This window comes from Tamandua tetradactyla, chromosome 9 (genome assembly GCF_023851605.1).
Source record: "Tamandua tetradactyla isolate mTamTet1 chromosome 9, mTamTet1.pri, whole genome shotgun sequence".
Lineage (NCBI taxonomy): Eukaryota > Metazoa > Chordata > Mammalia > Pilosa > Myrmecophagidae > Tamandua > Tamandua tetradactyla.
The window spans coordinates 17,959,066-17,974,618 of NC_135335.1; the positions used below are offsets into that span (position 1 = coordinate 17,959,066).

Consider the following 15,553-nt stretch of genomic DNA (forward strand, 5'->3'; position numbering starts at 1 on the left):
TTCTGGCAGCATGAACAAACCAAAAACAATGACCCAGGTAACCTAGCTCTTAAATAATGAAGTCAGTATTCAACCTCAAGTAGATCTTTCCAGAGGCTGAGCACATAATCACTTAAGCTACATACAATGAATGACAGTTTACATAAATACTTAAAATGTTGGGTGATCAGAGACCCTGGTTTGTCTGGGACAATCTGGGTTTATGCTTGCGGTTCCAACAGTGTTATTAATAACTTCTCCTTACACAGACCAAGATTTCCAGTTTGGATGATAAATTATATGATCACCTTACACTGAAAGTCCATCCTAGATCTCATGGAAAGGAAAATTGGACTCAGATTCAATTAAGTCACCAGGGACACATGCTAGAGTAGATAAATGGAGTCACCTGGGAACATTTCTCCATCTGTTCTCTCCATCCATCACTCTAGAGAATAATTAACTGAAAATGGCATCTTCTGTTGATTGTCTCTTCTTTCTCCATTCTGAACCTTAAGGAAACCTTTATGAAAGTCTTTAGTTGGAAGCACCTCTTTAGCAGCAATGGCTATTAGTAGCCATGAAAATTACAGAACCTATGGCAAGTGATCATCTCCAACCTTAATGCCCATGTTATGATGTTTGTGTTCTCCAATTTCTGAAAGAATCCTATAAGCATCTGCTCTTCTAGAAAGATACAGGTCAAGAAGAAGGGGGCTGTGTTGGCAACATCTCCCAGATTTCGTCAAGGCAGACCTGTCAAGAGCCAATTATTCACAAGAATATCTGGGTGGATAAAATCAGAATGGGGAAACTTGCCTTCTGACCTTTGAACCCTGTTCTTTCTTCTTTTTGCAACTCTGCTCTCCTATGCACTTGGTCCAGAGATCTCATGCATCTAGGCTCAATACAACCTTTTATTTTTTTGTTTTCTCAAAATACTCATACTCCCTCTTCCTTATCTCCAAAGGATCATTTTAATTTTAACAGAAAACAAGGTTTTGAGCTGAAAGAAAATTTTCTAATGTGGAATTTAGATATTGAATTGGTATTAGCATTAGCCAATGGGTGTAGTTAGGAATGAAAAGGCATGGAGTTTTGCTGATAACTCTCATTTGGAACAAGGACCCCCAATTTTTCACCAACAAATAATCTCATATTTTCTCTGTAATAGATTTTTAGTTAGCAAATTACTTTTAAGATAAAATAACCATTATTCATTAACAATATAACAACTCCTATTTTTGAGAGCTTAATAAGTGACAGGCTTCTTATTATACTTCTTACATACCATAATTAAATAGTCCTCACAAAATTATATGAGGTGAATAGCCTATGAATGTGTGATGAGTCCCACATTACAGATAAAGAAATGGAGGCACAAAGAAATTAAGTAATTTGCCCCAAATCGCCAACTGATAAATGGTGGAACCAAATACTTCTACTATTTCCCCATTTTCATTGATCAGACATAATTGATAGTTTTGCTTAGTCTGAAATAGAGTATCCAGAGGGAGTCGATGCAACTTTATGCAAAATAAAAAAATTGATGGTGCTAGTTTGCATAAATCTACAATTTTAATAACTTTTTGAAAAACTGACAGTTGTCCTCCACTGTCACCTTGGCAGACCTAAGGAATATTAAACATTAGAACAGTTGATGTAGGGAATGACTTACTTTAACTACAGTTGATATTGGGCCAATGTGACTTTTTAGTCCTACCTACTCTTAATCTTATTGATTTATAATTTAAAAATGATCTTCAAACTTTTAACACTTTTATTCATTAATTTACTTAAATATCACAATCTAACAATTAGGAAGATAAAGATGAAATAAACGTAAATTTTGTATGTAAATATGAAGACAGTGTAACTGTTAAATGCCCCACACTGGAGTCAGTCTACTAGAGTGGTTTCTCAACTCTGGAACTTACTGCTATAGAGATCAAAGCTAAGTTCCCTATTTTCCTGTGTCTCATATTAAAATGGGCTTAATATGAGATTAACTACTAACATGAGGTGAATGTGAGAACTAAATGGGTTAATATATTTATATAAGAAGAATGACTAGGACAGTAAGTACTTATAAATTTTAGATATTATTATTGATGAAGGCAAATATAAGAAGAGTAGAGATTTTTGATACTGTACTCTAAAATTGCTGTCAATTCATCCGTTTGATATTTAAAGCCTCATAGTATGCAAATACTTTTCATGACAATATTAGCCCACCTCATTTTGTAATGTCTGTAGCTTTCCACAAGAATAACATTTATTTCACATTTTGGAGCTCTTATCTCTGATGAAATTCATTTTAAAGGTCTAGTTAACTTGAAGTTATCCCCTCCTCAAAAGTATCCCAAAGTATAAAAAGCTTCAGGAGTCAATGAGCTAAATGTTCCCCATTGCTGGTTTTTGTATCCTGACTTTATAAGTGGGTCACTTCTTTCCTTGGGTTTTCTACTCGTTCACTTCTTTCCTTTCTTCCTCTTTCCTTCCCTTCTCCCTCCCTCTCTTCCCTTCTGCCCTTTGACCCTCTTTCTTATCCTCCCTCCCTCCCTCCTATTCCTTCCTTCCCTCCTTCTTTCCTACCTTCTTTCTTTCCTTCCTTCCCTTTCTTATTCTTCCCTCCATCCCTCCTTTTTGCTTTTACTACTTATAAAGAGTAATAAGCAGAAAATAGCTATTACAAATAGTTGGTGCTTTCCTTTGCTAATTTAAGAAGTTTACATCAAGCAATAATTCTAACTGTTCACTTTGAACACTGCAAATCATAAAAACACTATTTATTACATGAAAGGCCCAAAATAAATGAAAGTAGCATTTTCAGATCCCTATTGAAATGCCATTGCCTCAAAACTTCTGGATCCCATGGGACCTGAAGCTGCTTCAGATGTCATTAGGACAAATAGTGATGTCCACAGAAACATTTCAGTATTTTTGCCACTTCAGATTAAGCAATTTTATTTTAGAGAAACTCAAAGTTCTTCTCATTCTGTGACAAAAGACTTTTTAACACAAACATATATAATTTCTTCTCTTATAAGATGGTAATGCTTCAATGAATGAAAGAACCTCTTAAAATTCTCACAGTGCCATGAACATGACTGTTTTTCAATGTTAAAGACTACTTATGGTTCTATGTAGTATGGAGATTTATGCACTGCTAGCAATAAATTATGAAATTCCTAGTTGGAAGTATTTACCTTAATCTTAGATTCTGACAAAGGCTATGAAATTCCTTCAACCAGGGCCTGTCCCCTTAGAGTAGGTAATCACTGGGGTATTCATGAAAAATATAGGTGTCAAGTATGGTTTTACTTAAGAATAAGCATAGCTACATTCAGTCATTCTCTTGTTTTTCAGAACAGTTGTTTATACTCTAGTAAAAAAAATCAACTCATTCCTTCAGAAAGACCAGAGAGAGACCTGTGCAGGTAATTTCCTTCCCACCCACTATTTTACAACAGTATATGAAAGCAAGAAATTGAAAATTATAGCTGGGTGAACTTGAATTACTTTCTCAAATACAAGATAATAGACATAATGCAGGAGGTTCCTGCCACCACTCTGTCTACTTTCCACTTTTCTTCCTCTGTTCAAAACATAGAATTAGTGAGTAAATGAGGTCATTCATGAACTATTCAGCTCTCTTCTGGATGTATAGTTGTAGTGAGCTGCAGAGTCAAAATACAGTGTATTTTTTCTTCCTATTTATTCCAGTTTCTTCCATCTTATTTACTTCCTATATCTACATAAGGCTAAGATTTAAATAGAGTGTTATTTTACAATCATAATATGTTATCTATTCATCAATTTTTTTTGGCTAAATTTGATCTGAAGCTGAAAAAGTTTTTTAGAAGTGACCATGACAGGGTGTTAATGCTTAAAATGCAGAATGTTTATTTAAAATTTTGGAAAATTTTGGGTAATGAATGGTGGGGATGTTAGCACAATATTATGAACATGATTTTACCACTGAAATATATATTTGAATGTGGTTAAAAGGTGAAATTTTGGTTGTATATATGTTTCTAGAACAAAAGTTTAAATATTCATGAGACTGTAAAATACTATGGTGCACTCTAGTGAATAATAAAATTATTAAAAATGTGCTTTTATGAATTGTAGCAAGTATACCTGAGTAATGCAAATATTAATAATAGGGTGATATAGAGGAAACCTGTATTTTATTCCTGATTTTTCTCTAAGTCAAAAATTTCTATAATTAAAATTAAAAACAAATAGTGAAGAAAGGCATAAAAATACATAAACACAAAATGTAGTTTTTGAAACAGAACATATTGAATTAAATATATAAGCAAATAAGCACACATTAACATACAAGGAAAAGCTCATAATTTCCACATGGTAATTTCTGTACAGTGAGATTATGAAGGATTTCATTTTTCTCATTATGCTATATGTCTTATCTACTAACAAGATAGTATATTTTAACTATTGTTCTAGTTTGCTATCTGCCTGAATATGATATATTAACAACAGAGTGGCTTTAAAAGGGGGAATATATTAAAGTTGTAAGTTTACAATTTTAAGGCCATGGAAATGTTCCAAGTAAAGCAAGTCCACAAAAATGTCCAAATTAAGGCACCAATAAGTGGCTATATTCAATCAAGAAAGGGACTCTCTTTCAACTAGAAAGGCAAATGGTGAATAAAGTGACATCTGCTGGATTTTCCCTCCAGGCTTCTGGTTTCATGAAGCTCCCCAGTGAGCATTTTCTTCCTTCTCTCCAAAGGTCTCAGGCTGAATGGACTTTCATGGTTCCTGTGATCCTAGGGACTCTCTCCAAAATGCTTCCTTTTTTTGCAGAATTCCAGTAAACTAATCAAAGCCCAGCTGGAATGGTTGGAGTCACATCACCCTCTAATCAAAGGCTAACACCCCCAATTGGGCATGTCACATCTTCATGGGTATAATCTAATCAAGTTTCAAGTTACAGTGCTAAATAGAGATTAAAAGAAACATCAGTCTCCACAAGATGGATTGGGATCAAAACATGTCTTTTCTTCAGTACATAATCATTTCATACTGGCAGAACTATTAAGGAAAAAAATCAATATTTTTTTATTTCACCAAATGCACAGTACATATAATTGGCATTTAAAATTTTTACAGATTAAATGAATCACATAAAAACATCATAAAATAGATGCAAGAAGAATATGAAGAGGAAAAGGGCCTTAGTATAAGAAAACAGCTTTAAAAATAAATTGCTTAAATTTTAGATACAGTGGTGTTTATAAACCTCAGCCTTCTGTAGAAATGATCAGAGAGTAAACAGTTAGAAATATATTTACACTAAAATAATTGATTCTTCTTCCCACAAAGGTGCACACGCCAGAATCTAAACATTTCTCCAGTGTTCTTATGGTGAGATTGCTGTTTCTGTAATTGGAGGAAGAAGAGAATGACAGGAAGGTTCAGCTAAGCATGAGATAAATCCTTCTTGAGGTCTGCTACCCATATCTGGACTTTGCCCAAGACCATCCTACTGGGCTCTTTATTGTCTTGTATTCCTAAACTCTCTATAAGACAATAAAATAAACTTTGTCTGTACCCATTTCTCTCCAACTGTTCTGATATTTGATTATTTCAGAAATTCCAAAAAGTGGAAACTTTTTATTATTATTATTTTTTTTAGTGACAGTCCTCTATTTGGAATATGTACAAGATTCATAAAAGACTTTCTGACAAGTTTGGGGCCCAGAAGTCGGTTTTAAGTCTGATAAAGGCAAAACATTTCTAATCTTAGTTTCTATGTTTTCTTTGGGAATCCTCAGAAAACCTTGTGAACGTCTGAATAATATTATCCAGTGAATTCCATGGACCAGTAGCTGCACCTAAATAATATTCTCAGATGTAATTCTCCAGTGTGGTTTCTTTCTTTGCCTCCTCATCCTCAGGCCTCGATTTCTCAAGACAATGGTGACCACCTTGAGAATACCTGGGACGTGAAATGGGAAGGCCAAGTCCTTAGTCAGCTCTCTGACTTAGGTGGAGTCAGTCTGTTCAAAGGAGAATTATTATTTTACCTTTATTGATCAATCCTGTTTCAATCTTACCAATGATTATTGAAGGACAGAAGAATACAGATTTCTTAAAGCATCAAGTCCAAATTAATACTTGTATTCTCTTTGATTTTTGCTCTAAAGTCAGTCAATACTTGTATGAGTATTGCTACAGGCAGACAGCAGTGATCAAAAAGCTCTTTACTCTGAAAATTTCCAAGCACTTTACATAGAACTTCAGGTTAAGAGGGCCTGTGATCTGACCTCTAACTTTCCACAGGTGGCAATTTACCGCATATTTTCTGAAAAGATAATAAGCCTCTCCAGCTTCAATTCACTCATATCATTTCTCTTCCTACCTGCTGTCCAACCATTAGATACCTTCCAGTGGTAACATGTTGCTTCAAGATCTTAATTTCTGTAGTGCAAGAATATGAAATGCAAGCCTGCATAATATTGTCCAGTGTGTTTTTACCCTGCTACACTTTTACAAAATTTATTGTATGCAAAATGTCCTTAAAAAAATCCATAACACAAGGAACACCACTATATCAACAAATTCTGTTAAGAAACATTCTTTTATTTTATCTTTGGAATTCCTTGACTCCATTCCTTCTGATCTCCCATACAAAGGCAACTACTCTGCCAAATTTTGTTTTTAATTGCTTTTCTTTTCTTTAGATTTTTAACTTATTTGTCTAGGAGAAAGATATATAATAAAAGGAATATGGCTTCAACTGTAATAGGGGTGATGGCATCATTCAATATAATCAATCAGCCCAAAGAAGCCAAGAAAGAACAGAAAGGGAAATCATACAGATGGAGAAATTTAAAAAAATAAAATAAAAACGTCCAACTGAAATGAAAATATATAAGGAATAAACTTAAATGTAAAAGAACCAAACATCCCACTTACAAAGCAAAGATTAGCAACCCAGATTTAAAAACATCCAATGTTGTATTGTTTAACAGAGCTGGATCTATTATAAGTTAAAGAATGAAAAACAATGTCATAAAAGCAATAACAAAATACGAGGTGGAGAGCATATAACATCATTTAAACCTGTAAAACTTCAGGCAAAACACATTATTAAGACTAACGTGGGTCACTTTATAAAAGAAAATATTCACCAGAAAATGAAATTATTTCTGAATTTTATATGCAGAATAATGTATCATCAAATGCCATAATGTAAACATTCAGAAATTCTAAGAGAAATGGACATATCCATAATGACATTTGAATTTCTTTAAAACATTTATCTCTGAGTAATTTATAAGCAGTTACAATATGAATAATGATTTATAAGGTTTGACAAATTTGTACACATACAAACACTTGCAAAATGTACATGCTCTTCAAGCACATACAGAAAATTTGTAAAATATGCATTTAAATTAGCAACTTGACTCTAAAATTTACAAGGAGATGCAAAGCATCCAAGATATTTAAGACCTGTCGAACAGGAGCAAAGTGAGAAAATGTATCCAACCACCTATCAGGAGTTCCTTCAAATATATGGTAATTAAATTAGACAATTAGTGGCATAGGGTTATGTCAGACCCCAGTTAGATACCACAGTGGACATGTGGTTTAACACAGTGCTATGTAGCTCTGCAGAACAGTTGTGAAAGTAATGTCATCTTAATACCCAGAACCTGGTCAACTGACTAACTTTGAAGAAAGAAGAGTAATTGGACTTCCCTCCACCTCATGTCACAAATAAAATCAACTCCATGTGCATTGTATAACTAAATTGAAAAGCATATTTAACAAGGTTTTATCTACATATTTGCATGTGTGTGTGTGTCTGTGTGTGTGTTCATAATAATTAAGAGAATACCTTCATGTCTTGGAACTGGGCAACAATTTTGTATATAATGAACAATAACCATGAAGACTAAAACTAAATTTAACTACATTAAAATTAAGAATTTATTTTCATCAAAGGCAGTAACAAAATGCTGAAGCACAAAACATCAGGAATGAAGAAGATATTTCCAACATATTCAAGTGCAAAGGCCCATATTAGGAATATATAAATCATTTCAAATGATAATTTTGAATAATAAAAACAGACAATCCAATAAGAAAGTAGTCATTCAAAAACATTTAGATATACTATGAGCTGGACCTTGGCCAGGAATCCAATTATTGTCTAGCCACCATAAGCTTCCACGTGAAAAGGGCAGCCCTGATGATGCTCTCAGTCCGTGGATTGCAATATCAATTGGCTCTTTGTCTCAAGAGTCCTTGAAATATCTACACACACCCTTTTCCCTAGTGCACAGTTGCAAGCTTCAATGGACATATGTCCACCGAGGAAGGGCTGGGGGAATGTTACTTGTAGCATTCTCCCTCCTGAGGACCTGTCTCTCTACTTAGAACATCTGAGCATCAGCCACAAGAGGAAGTAAGCAAGAGCTAGTTGATGTCAACCAATCTCTCTTGACAGCCATCCTAGTGTTAGTGCAGTGGATGCATGAATGGATTAGCAATGGTGGCAGCAATGAAAGCTCAGAACAGACACAGTAGCATGAATTCCCCTTTACCAAAGCTGATCTTGGTAGAGCTGCTACTGAACATTTGATCTGCCAGTAACTGAGACCAATGCAAAGCCTCCAAAGTAACACTGTCCTTCAAGGAGATCAACCATACATTTGATAGCAAACTGAATATGTTTGATCTTTTTCACCCTGTAGAGAGAAGTGATTCATATTAATAGGAGCACAAAATATTCTGGATACAGATTTTCCTTTTCTGATCACAGGGCCTCAGCTGGAACATTAGCTTACGGTCCACATAGGCTTTGATCGACTGACACATGTCCTACATAACATCAAACTAGCCCAAAGTAGTTGCTTTAAAGCAGAGGATGTACAGCAGTGGAGACATGACCGTGGAATACCCAAATGCTCTCACACACCATATTATCCAGAAGATGTTGTAATGGAGTAAACTTTTGAGGGAACAACTATGGTCTCACTCGGATGATACTCCATGTTTTATTTTCCTAGGCTGCTCAAGCAAATTCTATGAAATAGGTAAGGTTTAAAAATGAGAATTTAATTGCTCACAGATTGAGTTTGGGAAAGAACAAACCAATGCATCATAAAGGCAATAGTTTCTTCCCAAAGAGTGTGTCCTGGGGTAGGTTGATGACTATCTTTTGCCCATAGTTTGTCTATGTCAGCTGTAAATTGTCTTTCTCTCCATAAGCTATTTTAGGAGATCCATAAACAAATTAAGATGCACATTGAGTGGGTGTAGTCACATGTCTATTTAATCAGAAGGTCACACCCATAATTGGTGGTCACATCTCCATGGAATTAATCTAAGCAAAAGGTTCCATTCTAAATGATAAGACTGCCTCTACAATTGCTTCAGTATTACAAGAACATGGCTTTTCTTGAAATTGAATAACCATTCAAATTGACAGAGTACTCAATGATATAGATGCAAAGTGACACACCTAAATTGGGGCTATCGTTGTAGTGATCTCTCACCGCATGGTTGAGACAAAAGCGTGAATTAAAAAAAGCAACAAACTTTAGTGGACACTATTGAATGCTGACCGCTCGTTTACTCTGCCCTTTATTCCTTTCAAAAAGCATTCATTCAAAGGCTATCAGTGATTTTAGTTTCTTTGCCCTCAATTAAATATGAGAAATATCTGAGTTGATACACTGAAAGTAAGGTCATTTCTAATGATATGATTCATTCAATGTTTCTTAAGTTCCTGGGGTCCTGATACTGCATTCAGCACACTCCCTTTGCTTCCTCCTCTATCTACTTGGAACACTCTTCTTCTTCCTAAAATGAATCTGCCAAACAAGCTTAAATACCCCCTCTCATTCTTTTCAGCTCCCTCAGCCTGCAGATTTGTTTCAATCTCCTTACACTAAATTACCCTTAAAATTCAAAGTACAATATTTATATATATGGTCTGTCTGCTAATTAGATATGAGAATAAAAAAGCTTCCTTATTGCTCTTCTAATTTTTGTCACACACCTTGATGCACTTAACTAGAAAAATCTTAATGATGGCTACATATTGCACTCAAGTATTTATTATATGACCATATCTGTGTTTCATTACTTCAATCAAGCTAAAGCATATTTTAATCCCATGTGTTGGCCTTAGTTAGAGTACATAACCTAAGAATGGATTCTAGAACACATCTGTAGTTTAAATCTTTTCCATGGACAATTCCATGTAATCATATTTTAATTTTCCTTAGCTTTCTTCTAAAATAATACCTTCTGAGAATTCTCATCAGTTCTTCTAGAAAGTAGTTCTCAAGGGTAGCCCTTGGAAGCAGATCTTGGTTAGCAGTTCACAAAGACAACACTCATCTACAGCAGCTCCGAGAAGATTAGCTTACCATTTCTACCTTTAGCTCCCATGTGTATGCTCCCTCAGCTCAGCTGAGAACTTCAGACATAGATCTGTGCAATATTATGGACATATCCACCACTAACATCAAGGCGAGGTCTGCCTCCTAATTAAGGACCCTCTATAAACAGTCTTCTTATAAATTCTAACACTAAAGGCCAATTCTGTAAAACATATACTTAGACCTGGATTGGAGACCCATGTTTCACAGTACTCAGTGCACAGGAAACTTCATATTTTTCCCAAATGATTAGCATCTTTCTCTCATTCCTGGCCATGTACAGACTAATGAAAAACTCACAAATACCTCTGTTCTAGTTTGCTAGCTACTGGAATGCAACACACCAGAGATGCATTGGCTTTCAATAAAAGGGGATTTATTTAGTTAACGTATAGTTTATCAGAGGAACAGCAGCTAACTTTCAACTGTGGTTCTTTCTTATTTGGGAAGGCACAGGGTGATCTCTGCTGGCCTTCTCTCTAGGACTCTGGGTTCCAACAACTTTCCCCAGGTTGTTTCCTTTCTGCATCTCCAAAGGTCTGGGCTGAGCTGCGAGTGCTGAGATGAGGTATGGTGAGCTGCTTTGGATATGCTACATTGAGGTCTCTCATTTAAGCACCAACAAGTTAACTCAAACATCATTCATTGCAACAGGCACACCTCCTAGCCGACTGCACATGTAATCAACAAAAGATGAGGTTCACATGCCATTGACTCATGTCCATAACAGTAGAACTAGGCACCTTCACCTAGCCAAGTTGACACTACCACAATGTCTAATACCTCTTTACTTTCTGTTTTACTTAAAAAAAATCCATGTGATTCATCAAAACAGAGGCCTCAGACAGCATTAGGAATCCAGATATTCCCAGACATAGGTAAATAAATTCATCTCTGATTTATATCAGTTTGGACAATGTTTGTAAATATGGCAAATCAAGCCACTTGCGTAAGATACAATTTCCACATTTTAAAAGAAAACTGGAATTGCAAGCTTTGTTTCACCTTAGGTTAACAGATATGGGTAACTCAGCAGAGTTGAGAATCCATCTTATCCCACTATCTATACACCTTTTCACTGAGCTTCTAGTAAAATACCACATTAAAATATCAGTCTTTGTATTAAATACATTGTATCACCCCATATACCCACAAATCTCCAAGGCACACAACATGGAACATAGACAATAAGAAAGACTCGTGCCGTTTTTCCATACTAGTTATTTTTCCTTGCAGCACTGAATATTCTGTAAATCTATATGATGCCTCTACTGCAGTGAATTCTTGCATATAAAAATCTATCTCCTCACACAAATCGTGCACAGAAATTTGAAACATCAGAAGTGATAAAATAGTGTGAAACCATCAGTTATGTCAACTAAGCTTACATTTTCTGATTGTAAAGATACAGAATTAGAGGTTAGAGTGTCAAAATATCAGAGATTATGTTTGAATATGACATGGTTTTGAAAATCAACTTTCATCATAATTCACAATGAATTATAGATATGAGGATTAAACATCAGTATCCAAAGCCAATGATCCTAGCTGCATATTGAATGAAATGCCAGGAACAAAAGGACAAAAAGTATCATGTCTCAATTATATAGACTAACTATAGTATAAAATTTGGTGAACTAAAGTTGAGAGCATGGGTTATCAGACTGGAGCTTATTGTAAAGCATCTTAGATTCCAACGTCTTACAGCATTCATATATTTGGGAGGTATAACTGTTAATTCTAAATTCTGAGATACTGAGCTGTTTATATAAAACATGGTATTTCCCAGAAACTTTGGGTATTTACATGACCCTTGAAACTCAGAGTTAGAGCTCTGTAACTACGAAAGTCAGCAGCAACCCATATAGGAACTGTTTAAAAAGTCGAAAAAGTGATCAGATTTCGATCAGAGATATGAATGAAATTCATCTGGATAGGATGAAGGTATATCAGAAGTCTGGGTAAAGGATGATATCATCCATACTTTGAAACTACAACTTCTGTGTGAGACCAAAGGGTGAGATGTTGATTTTGTGCAAAATTTATATTTTGGGTAGTGCGTTTCCTAATTTAACTTGTATTGTCAGTTTAGTTAACATCATAAGTACATAGAATCCTGAATATACATGAGATTTTGTTGGTTTGTCAAGGTTATTGTGATGCACTGATAAATCCCAGAGTGAGTTGGACAATGAATAAAGAAGTATTTGCAAAGTCTCTTGGGGAAATGGAGAGAAAAAGGAAAATATTCAACTTCCCCATTTGGAAAATTTCTGATATTCTAGCAAGCAGTTGGGACAACCAAATCGATAAACAGAGCCCTCATTCTTAGGGTTTTCCCCTATGGAACTTATTCCTGAAAAAGATAGACTAAGCCTACTTAAAATTAGGCCTAAGTGTCACCCCCAGAGTACCTCTTTTATTGCTTAGGTGTGGTCTCTCTTTCTCTAAGCTGATGCTGCAAGTGAACTTACTGCCCTCCCCCTCTATGTGGGACATGACATCCAGGGATGTCAAACTCCCTAGCAATGAGGAACAAAATCCCAAGATGAGACGGAAACCAGCATAAGGGATTGGAAACCTTCTTGACCAAAAGGGGGAAGAAATAAATGAGAAAAAAAGTGCCAGAGGCTGAGAGATTTCAAACAGATTGAGAGGTTATCCTGGGGGTTACTCTTATGCATTTTATAGATATCCTTTTTTTAGTTAATGGTATATTGGAGTGGCTAGAGAGAGGTACCTGAAACTGTAGAACTGTGTTGCAGTAGCCTGGTTTCTTGATGATGGTTGCATAATGACAACTTTTACAATGTGGCTGTGTGATTGTGAAAACCTTGTGTTTGATGCTCCTTTTATCTAGGGTATGGACAAAGAGTAAAAAATATTGATAAAGAATAAAAATAATAGGAGGAACAAAGGTTCAAATAAATTGGGTAGATGGAAATATAGTGGTCAATGAGAGGGAGTGGTAAGAGGTATGGTATGTAGGAGTTTTTTTCTTTTTTTTATTTCTTTGTCTGAAGTGATGTAAATATTTTTAAAAAATGATCATGGTGGTGAATAAAAAACTTTGAATATATTGTTCACCATTGATTGTACACTATGTATGGAATGCTTGAATGTTAAGAATGTCTGTTTGCATGTTGTTTTATGAACAGTTTATGTTAATTTAAGAAATAAAAGTAAATAAAGAATGATACTGAAGGATCACATCCCACTTTCCGTCTTAATTCATCATTTAAATAACATTGCCCTCTTAGGCTAATTTTCACGAAGATGAAAAAATGACCAAAAACATATTAGAAGATTACCACTGAGAGAAATCTTACAGACACCTTAGCAATTGAAGACTGAGCTTTAATTTCCATAGCTTTGCTCTGTCTGAAGACATAACCCCTCTCTCTACTCATTCTCCTCTGGTCACAAACACAGAACAATCATTGATCACCCATGTGTCTGGATTATGCTGCATCAGAGTATTTAGGTGGCAAGGTTTTTAGATTCATGAAGGACTCTGGAACCAGCAATCCCTAAGTTAAATAGCTTTAGATCGAAAGGGCCCTAATCACAAAACAAAAGATCTCGTGGTTCACAAGTAATTAGGGTTAGATTAATAAATAAAATGCCCATTCCCAAAACAGCATAAACATAATGAATTTCCAAGACATAAACATGAGATGCTTCAAATTCTGGTACATAATGGCATATTATCTGTTTCAAAATATGTCATTTTACATGCACACTATGAATTTTATTAATTTCCATTTGTTGTCCTATTATTATGGGTTATGATGATTGCTTTTTTCCAGCTAAAACTATCACCTCTCTCATAAGCTGCTACCTTAGCAGAGTCTTCTCTTATTTTGAAACCTCTTCAATGCCTCTTTAATCTCTTTGTTCCTCAGACTGTAAATTACTGGATTCAACATGGGTATGAATATAGTGTAAAAGAATGATGAAAATCTGTCAAAGCTGGAGGAATCACCAGAGCTGGAACTGAAATAGACAAAGCAACTTGATGTACAGAAGAGGGAAACAGTGGTCACATGAGAAGCACAGGTATTAAAAGCTTTGGACCTGCCTTTAGCTGAGGTGATCTTCATAATGGAGAGGACAATATAACCATAGGATAGCATGACAATTATAGCACTTGCTATCCTATAGGTAATTGTTAATATAGCAAGCATGATCTGTACAAAAAAAGTATCAGTGCAGGACAATTTTAACAATTGAGGCAAGTCACAGAAGAAGTGGTGGATCACATTAGGCCCACAGAAGTGGAGCTGAAGCAAGGCACACAATTGGGGTAAAGAACCAGAGAGTCCAGCCATATAGAGTCCCAGTGTCATCCAACTGCAGAGGCTGGGTGACATGATGGACGAATAGAGCAGTGGCTTACAAATGGCAGCATATCGGTCATAAGCCATGACTGTCAGGAGACAAGACTCGCTTAGTCCCATGGTTGAAAGATGAAGTACTGAACCATGCAGCCCACAAAGCTGATTGTTCGCTGCTCCTGGAAGAAGTTGAAAAGCATATCTGGGGCTGTAGAGGTAACATAGCAGATATCTATGAAGGACAGGTTACTGAGGAAGAAGTATATGGGTGTGTGGAGGTGGGAATCCATCCTTATCAAGACAATGAGGCATAGGTTCCAGGTCACAGTCATAATATAGATCAACAGGAATATAATAAAGAGCACTGCTAAGATGCTGGGAAAATCTGAGAATCCCAAGAGGATGAAATAGGTGATCCGTGTAATATTTCCTCCTCCAATCATTGCCTTGGTGTTTCTAAAATCAGAAGAAAACAAGGGTCTATACTGATGAGTCAGGAGAAATCATATCATTATCATTTTCATATGTACTAATTTTCCCCACAATGATCTCTTGAAAATACTTTGATATCTTTCTGTTAAAAATAACCCATCTTTTCACCTCAGAGTAGTCAAGAAGTAAGTATTCAGTGTACCAAGTTATAAATTAATTTATGTGGTCTCAAGAGAAAAGAGAGTTTCAAAAGTTGAGTGGAAATTCTAAAATTATAATATTACATATGCTATTAGTAAGCATAAAGTAGAGATCAATGGTTCTATTAATAGCTTTTTTTTTTGAGAGGGGCATGGTCCAGAAATTGAACTT

The 15,553-nt window shown here is 35.4% G+C and overlaps 1 pseudogene; it reads right to left on the reverse strand.

Moving 5' to 3' along the window:
* Positions 1 to 14,254: 14,254 nt before the first annotated feature.
* LOC143645917 (olfactory receptor 5AN1-like) lies at positions 14,255 to 15,192 on the reverse strand (annotated as a pseudogene).
* Positions 15,193 to 15,553: the final 361 nt, after the last annotated feature.